An 8001-nucleotide genomic window follows, 5' to 3' on the forward strand; every position below is an offset into this window, starting at 1 on the left:
CTGCCTGTGTCTTGTGGTCAGGGAATGAGCAAGATGGTAAAAGGTTCTGAGCCAAGCCCGGTGGGGACAGGACTGCAGTGCAACGCCGCCCTCGGATCCGAGGAACTAGTGTTCCTCAGTGCGGGAGGAAGAAGGCTACCGGGCAAGCAGAGCTGGACCCTGCAGCAGTAAAGACTTCAGAGAGGCTCCAGGAAGGACTTCATGATTGTGAGGAAACTGACCAGATTTTCTCCTTCAGGGATTAGGAAAACTAGGAGGGGCAGCCCTGCCCGATGTGGGCAATGACTGGCGTAGGGGCAGGGGATGGATAGGATGACTTCCCAAGATGAGCCCCTCCGCCCGGGTCCCTTCCCACTGACCAGTTGTGCATTGCCACAAAGCACATCCAGACATATCCCCCATGCCTGTAGGTGCCGAGAGAAGAGGCAAACACGCCCACTTGCTAGAGTCTACTCTTCATCCAACGGGCTTCTTTGGATATTTAGGGAGGGCCTGGGGGACTCCACGGGGAATGCCAGAACCTTATCTGAGCAGGTAGTGGGTGGGGAGGAGTCGGGGGAGCTGGCAGGGGCTTCCTGCTGCTTCGGCCATTTCCCTAAGGGCCTTCACTTCCCACGCCCCCAACTCTAGGCCCCAAAGGCCTCAGGGCTCCCTGCCTGGCCCAGCTCTGCTCACCAGGACTCTGCCTTAGGGGTCTTGCGGGAGAGAAATGGAGCTGGGGATAGGAGGCGACTCTGCCCTAAGCCCAGCATCAACTCATGGCCACAGCACCTGTTTGCCACCTGTCTGCTTCGCCACAAGGTGCACCATCTCCTTTCTGCAACCCAGGCCTCTGCATGGGCCCAGGCATCTAGACCCCAGCCCAGGCTGCGTGGAGATGTTGAGCAATTCCTTGATCTGCACACACCCTTGGTGCTCCCCAGCTCCCAGAGCTGGGCTCTCCCTTCTTCACCTGGAAAACCACTAGATGGAGAACTTGGCCCCCTGCCTTTCAGCTCTAGTTTTCCAGATCTAACACTTTTGAGTCCTCATTTCCTCCCAGCACAGGGTGGGTGAGCGCATCTCCAACACACAGAGACACACGCAAAATCCAGCACACACCAGAATGAGACCCGCACCACAGCAGGAGGGATTAAAGTTGGACAACCTAGAAAAGGAACTGGAGGGGGGCGTGGGGGAAGGGGTGCCCCTTGGCCTCCAGGCACTCACCCGAATTCTGAGTCTCCCTTGAGCTGCAGTGAGAACCTGGGTGCTCCCCGTCACTCCTGAGCCCCGTTAAAAAGGCGAACGCCCTCCCCGTGCCCCAGCCCGGCCCTGCTGGCCTCCACGGCTGACTTGGGCCGGGGCTCCTCTTACCTGCTCAGTGAAGCAGGTCGGCGTGGGGGCCCGGGTCTGGGGGGCCAGGAGCTCTGTCCGTCTGTCAGTCCGTCAGCTCGGCCGTCCTGTGTCTGTGCTGACATCAGGTGAGGGGAGGCAGCTGCCAGGTGAGCCAATAATTATGATATCAGCTTCCCCTTGCCCGGAGGGGCTGCTGCCAAAACGGGGAGAAGAGAAAGGTGACTAAGAAGCTAGTTTGCTCCTTGGCGCTTGTTTGACAGGTACCGGCTCCCGTGCCCGCCCCAGCCGCACCCTGGCCCCCCAACCCCTCCCTCCTCCTGAGCTAGCCCAGGCCCCCTCCCCTGTCCCTGCCAGTGCGCACAGCCTGTGGCTTGTAGAGGAGGGGGTTGTCCCGTGGCCCCTGCCTGCACTCCGGAAGGGAGATGTCGCCCCCCCACCCACAGGTGGGGCACAGGCCTGTTGGAGCATGCACGTGTGTCAGGAGAGCCTGGCCGCCACATGTATGCTCATGGAGCCCACTCATGAGGTTCTGGGGAACAGCGCTGGGTGGCAGCCCAGGGTTCTCTGAGGCATGGCATGGACAGGTTGGGCCCTTCAAGGGCCAAGCATTAGCACAGATTTGCTGGGAACTGTCTGTCCATGGGGCTGGCCATCTGTCTGTCTCTCCACAGCTCCCGCATCACCTCGAGGGTGTCTCCTTGTGGGTGGGGGCATGTGCACCCACTGGAGCATGTGCTGGTGACTCCCATCTCCCTCTCCCTCAGGGGCAGATACATGTGAGTCTGTCTGCATCTCTCCCTGGGTCTGTACATCTGTCTCCTGGGTGGGCGTGTGTCTGCATGTCTTCCCCTGTGTCTGTGTCTCTGTGTCCCCAGACCCAGGCCTGTGTGTCGTCCGTGTGTTGACATGCTCATGTCTGTGCACACGTCTCTGCTGTGGGTCAGCAACCTAGTCCTGTGTGAGCATGTGGGTGTCTGTGGGGGTGGAGATGGGGGCTCCCTGGTTCTGTGTCTTCATCCCAGGCTACTCTTCATTATTTGGAGGATAGAAACAGAAACCTGAGTGGCTGTTGCCCTGGTCTGTGGCCCCTTAGAGTTCATGTTGAGGGTGAAGCCCTAGGAATTGGCCTCCCTGGTCCCAGCTGGACTCAGGCCTGGAGCCTGTCCCTGCTCCCTGACAGCTTTCTCTGCTGTTCCCCCAGACCCTGTCCTCACCTCCTTCTCTCTGCTTCCTTTTCATCTTCTTTGCCCTCCATCCCCTTGTCTCCTGTCCCTGGTCATTCTTTCCCTCCTCCGTCTCCCTGACCCTTGCACTGGCCTCTAAGCCCACTTGTGTCTCTTCCTGGAGCTAAAGGCTCTAAGTACCAGCACTGCTGCCCAGCAAGTTCTGGGATTTGGCTTCTGGCCTGAGGGTATGGACAAGTCAGCTCTTCCCCAGTGACTATCTCATTCCAAGGAGAGAGGTAATATCAACCCTGGCTGGGCGACAGTGGTGGTCATCTGGCACAAGTGTGGAGCATACGAAAACATTTAGAGAGTTCTTAGTGGAGGCGGAAAATGTTCTGTACTAAATATCCATTTCAGAAAAGAGGGTGCAGGGGCAGACAGCAATGAACCCATTTGTAAGTGATGGTTAGCTGTGTGATCTTCCATACTCCCCACTCTGAGCCTCAGTTTCCTCATTTGTTAACAAGGGAGTAATACTCACCCACAGGGTGGTTGTGAGGATTAAATAAATTTATATGTCTAAAGTTCTCAGCACAACCCCTTGTATATAGTAGATGCTCAGTAAACAAGTGGCTCCTTTCTCTTCACCAAGGCCAGTGGTGCTGGGAAAGAAATGAGGACGTGCTGGCATGCCCACTCCAGTATAAGGATTGTGTTCTGGGGTTAGGAGAGGGGCCCTGACTCAATCCACCTTTCTCTGGGACTCACAGTAGCAATCAAAGCTCTGCTCCCTTAACCCTAATAGTCAACAGAGTTTCACAGTGAAAGGGCAGCTATCAAGACCTGGGTGTTTGCTAATTGCTTCTATCTGATGTACACAGAGCTAATTGTTATTTCTAGACTCACAGATATTTCTGTATGGATACTCTGGGCACAGAAAAACCACAAAAGTTGTAAGTTGAAGGCTGCCGTGGTTGTTATCAATGAACATTATTCTGAAAGCCCCAACCAGTACAATAAGAAAAAGAAATAAGGCATTAATATAAGAAGGAAGGACGCAAAACCTTCAAGAATTACAAATGTTGTGCTTATTTAGGAAATCGAAGAGAATCGACTAAAATACTATTACAACAAATGAGAGAATGAAGTAAGATAGCAGAATATATCAATGTATAAAAATCAAAACCATTTCTATACAACTAAAACAACCAATTAAAATAGGAGATAGCTGGGCACGGTGGTTCACACCTCAGCAATTTGGGAGGCTGAGGCGGGTGGATCTCTTAAGCTCAGGAGTTCAAGACCAACCTGGGCAACATGGCGACACCCTGTCTCTACGAATAATACAGAAATTAACTGGGTGGGGTGGCACGCGCCTGTAGTCCCAGCTACTTGGGAGGCTAAGGTGGGAGGATTGCTTGAGCCAGTGATTCAGAGGTTGCAGTGAGCCGAGAGTTTCGGTGAGCCACTGCATTCTAGCTTGGGGGACAGAGTGAGACCCTGTCTAAAAAAAAAAAAAAAAAAAAAAAAAAGAAAGAAAAAAAAGGAGACAAAAAGATTTAGCTCACAAAAATAACAATACAAAATATCCAGGAATAAACTTAATAAGAAATGCATGAAATCTACATGAAGAAAACAATACATTTTTACTGACAGACATAAAATAAGACCTGAATAAAAATAAGGGCATATCATGTTACTGAACTGGAAGGCTGAAAAAAAAAAAAAAGTAAAAAAGAAAAAAAAGGCTAGGCATGGTAGCTCATGCCTGTAATCCCAGCACTTCGGGAGGTGAGAGGATCGCCTGATCCCAGGAGTTTTGACACCAGCCTGGGCTACAAGGCGAGAGACCCTGTCTCTAAAACAGCAACAACACAAAGGCTGAATATAATATTGTAAGGATGTCAGTTCTCCTCTAAATATAAGCTGAATGTAATTCAAATCAAAAGTCTAAAGGATTTTTTGCCCCCTAAACTTGACGAGTTGATTCTATAGTTTGGGGGAAGGGTAAATACATGAGAATAGCTTGGAGCTTTTTGAGAAAGAAGACTAACAGGGGTAACTTTCCCTGTCAGTTTTCAAAATGTTCAATAAGGCTTCCATAATTAAAGCTGCAACTTTGATACATAAATAAATAAATTAATGGAAGATAATAGAGTCCAGAATAAACTTGGATATTTGTGAGAAATGGGAATATGATAACAAGGTATTTTAAAATAGATATATAATAGTAGGGTATTTTACTTTATTTTTCTGAGACAGGGTCTCGCTCTGTTGCCCAGGCTGGAGTGCAGTGGCAAGATCATAGCTCACTGCAGTCTCCACCTCCTGGACTCAAGTGATCCTCTCACTTCAGCCTCCCCAGTAGCTGGGACTACAGTTATACCATGCTCAGTTAGTTAAAAAAGAATTTTTTTTTGTAGAGATGGGGTGTTGCTCTGTTGCCCAGGCTGGTCTCAAACTCCCAAAGCACTGGTATTATAGGCTTGAGCCGCGACATCTGGACTGTAAAGTATTTTAAAGTAGCAAGTAAAAAATTTAATAAATGGAGTTGGGGCAATGAACTTTCCATTGGAAAGAAATAAAGTTAAATCCTACTTCATACTGTACATTTAAAAATCTAGATGGATTAACAATCTAATGTAAAAATGAAAATCATACAAACAAATAGAAAAAATATAGGAAATATTTTTATGATTTTGGAGTGGAGAAAGGCATTTTTAAGCATGACATCAAATGCAGAAGCCATAAAGGAATACATCGACAGATTTGACTAAATAAAAACTGTAAATTTCTTTAGAGCAAAATGTAACATGAACAAAGTTAAAAGACATAACATAGCCTGGAAGAAAGTGTTGAAACATATGTAACAGATAGAGAGTTAATGTCCACAATATATAAGGAGCTCCTCTAAATAAATAAAAAGATGATTTCACAGAAAACTGGGCAAAGGACACAAGCAATTCACAGGTAAAATACAAACGGCCAAGACACAAGTGAAAAGATTTTCAACTTCATTAAAAATCAAGAAAATGCAAATTAATTCAGGGGCCAAGGGTCTCAGGGAGGCCCTGATGGGATGCCCAGGAGAGACTGTAGTGAGACTGCTTCTGGCGGATGAGATGAACTTCTTTCTCTTCCAAATCAGGATCCACCTCTGCCCCAGGAATGGGTGTGGGCTCTGGCTCTGGCTCCCTCTTTCCTTTGGGAAGCATGACTTCCTCATTGCATGCAGTCTGGGAGTTGAAACAGGAACCTTGGGATTGCCACAGTCCTTGGACTGAAAGGGGATTTGTGAGGTGTTTCTCCTCTGTCTCTAGATAGGACCATCCCCTCCTTCTCTCATCACACCAGCCCTTCAGAATTCTCTCTTAGGCCCAGAAAGTCTGTCCTGGTGTCTAGCCTCAACTCCAGCTGCTGCAGTATTGGGAAAGGACTTTTGTCTGGAGTTTTGGTCCCACACACTCCAGCACCCTCATTTCAGGTCCTCAGATGGAGCTGAGCTGGGCTCTGGCCTGGAGGAGCTGCAGCTAGGTGCTTAGACAGGCTGGGGCCAGAGAAAGCTCTGTCCCTCTGAATACTGGAGGTCAGAAGCAGTTCACTGTATGCTGCTGAGCTGTGCCCAGGGCTGGGCTGCTTTGAGCCAGAAAACAGCCCTGGCTGGGGATGGAAATCCCTGGGGCCCATGTCTGCTATGCTTCAGTCTGGGGAAAGACCCTAGGGACGCTAGGAAGAAGGAAGAGCATGTGCCCACCCTTGGGAGCCCCAGTGTGATGGAGGAGGGGGACCCCTCCCTGAACCCTGCGTCTGGATTGGCCATCTTCTGTCTGCTTCCGCTCATGCAGGCTGGACTTGCTTTTCCAAAGTGAGTTCCCAAGATTTGAGCCTGCTGCTTTCCAAGTCTCACTCCACTGGTGTGCAAGACACTGAAGAACATCCACAGAGGAACAGGGCCCAAGCAAAGCTGCCATGAGGCCCTGAGGCCCAGGGACCACATGTCAAAGAAGGGGTGGGGAGATCTGGGGTTAATTAGGGTGAGCTTCCTGGGGAAGAGCAGGCAGCTCATTGGCTGTGGCTGATGGAGAAGCACCCAGAGCTGTGGAGGGCGTGTGGCGGGGCAGCTGGGCCGAGGTCTGAGCCTGTTCTGGTTGGCTGACCCCCTGGGAAATCCAGGGAGTTTCCAATCTGAGAGCTTGGTGGGGGGGTCGGGGGGGAGGAACACAGAGTCCTGCTGGGTGGGGAGGGCTTCTCACCTCTTGTCTTAATCCCTCCTGCTGTGGAGGTGGGAGAAGCAATGCTGGGGTGTGTGTGTTTTCACTGGTGTCAGTGTCTGTGTAAGTACATGTGTACCTCTGCATGAGTGTGTACGTATTTACATTTGTGTTCTCACTCTCACGTGTCACCATGGGTGCGCATGAAGTCTGTGGAGCTGTAATGTGCTACTGGGTATGTCCGTGCCAGAATCTGTGTCTAAATGTGGGTATCCACATGCAGCGAGAACACTCAGGTCTGACACGGGGTGCAGAGGCGTCTGAGCGACTGTGTGTGTACAAGTGGCTGTGGCTGTGTATGTCTGTGTGTGTTTCTGGGGGTGGTCCTGTGTGTCTTTCAGGCTGTGAGAGCCTGTAATGTTGTATGCATGAGTGTTTGTGTGTGAATGTGTGTAACTGTGTTCACGGGTATCCATGTCTGTGCATGTGTCTATGGGTTCTGTGGGTACCCAAGGATCTGTGACTCCACGTACACACATTTGTGGGTCTTTCCACCCTTCAGAGCACTCTTCTGAGTCCCCGTCACATTCTTTCCAACTAGGCTGCTCTGTTCCCTTCCTTGCCTTCTCCTCTGCACACCCCCTTCCCCTTCCCTTGCCAAACTGGGGTGGAGGCTGCAGGGTTGGAGACTGGTACTCCACCAGAACTTCACCTACCCAGTTCTACTCGACCCCTGACCCAACACTCCCTAGCTTCCTCCACCCTTCCCTCCCTCCTTCAGAAAGCAGCCTCCCCTCCAAGACTGTGAGGAGATAGGAAGTCATGGCCTGCGCCCCCAAGGAGCCTACTCTGGGGCCAATGACCTTAACTTCTAGAGCGCACTTTGGCCGGGGCCCAGGTCCGGGTGAACTCAGAGAGTGGTGTGGACAGCCCTGCTCCTGCCTCCACAAGCTCCCTAACAAGCTCCACCTATCCCTGGGCCCTGTGGTTGCCATAGAGGGCTGGTGCTGGCTGGCAGGGGGAGGGAGTAGGGAAACAGGGACACTCCCAGGACCTCAGGGGACAGGGTCAGGGGAACACTATGGGTCGGCTCAGAAATCTGGGCCTATCTGCTGAGCTTAAGGTGACATTGGCCCAGAGAGGTCAAGATATTTCTCAAAGTCACACAGCACTCCACACACGGTAGTCTGGAAAGAGGCTTGGAGGGGAGCGTGTCCAGCTTCCCTCTGGGAGCAAGAAGCTCCTGTATAGTTCCCACACATTCCTCCTTCATGCACTATTTGCTG

The 8001-nt window shown here is 51.0% G+C and overlaps 1 protein-coding gene across 1 annotated transcript in view; it reads right to left on the reverse strand.

Annotated features, from left to right (window-relative positions):
* FOXN1 (forkhead box N1) overlaps positions 1-1523 on the reverse strand; it is a 31948-nt gene extending 30425 nt beyond the window's left edge. Inside the window, exon 1 of the mRNA XM_055388683.2 lies at positions 1357-1523. The gene's annotated coding sequence lies outside the window, so the exon portion shown is untranslated. The remainder of the gene's footprint in view (positions 1-1356) is intronic.
* Positions 1524-8001: the final 6478 nt, after the last annotated feature.

Source organism: Gorilla gorilla, chromosome 4, assembly GCF_029281585.2.
Source record: "Gorilla gorilla gorilla isolate KB3781 chromosome 4, NHGRI_mGorGor1-v2.1_pri, whole genome shotgun sequence".
In the NCBI taxonomy this organism is placed as follows: domain Eukaryota; kingdom Metazoa; phylum Chordata; class Mammalia; order Primates; family Hominidae; genus Gorilla; species Gorilla gorilla.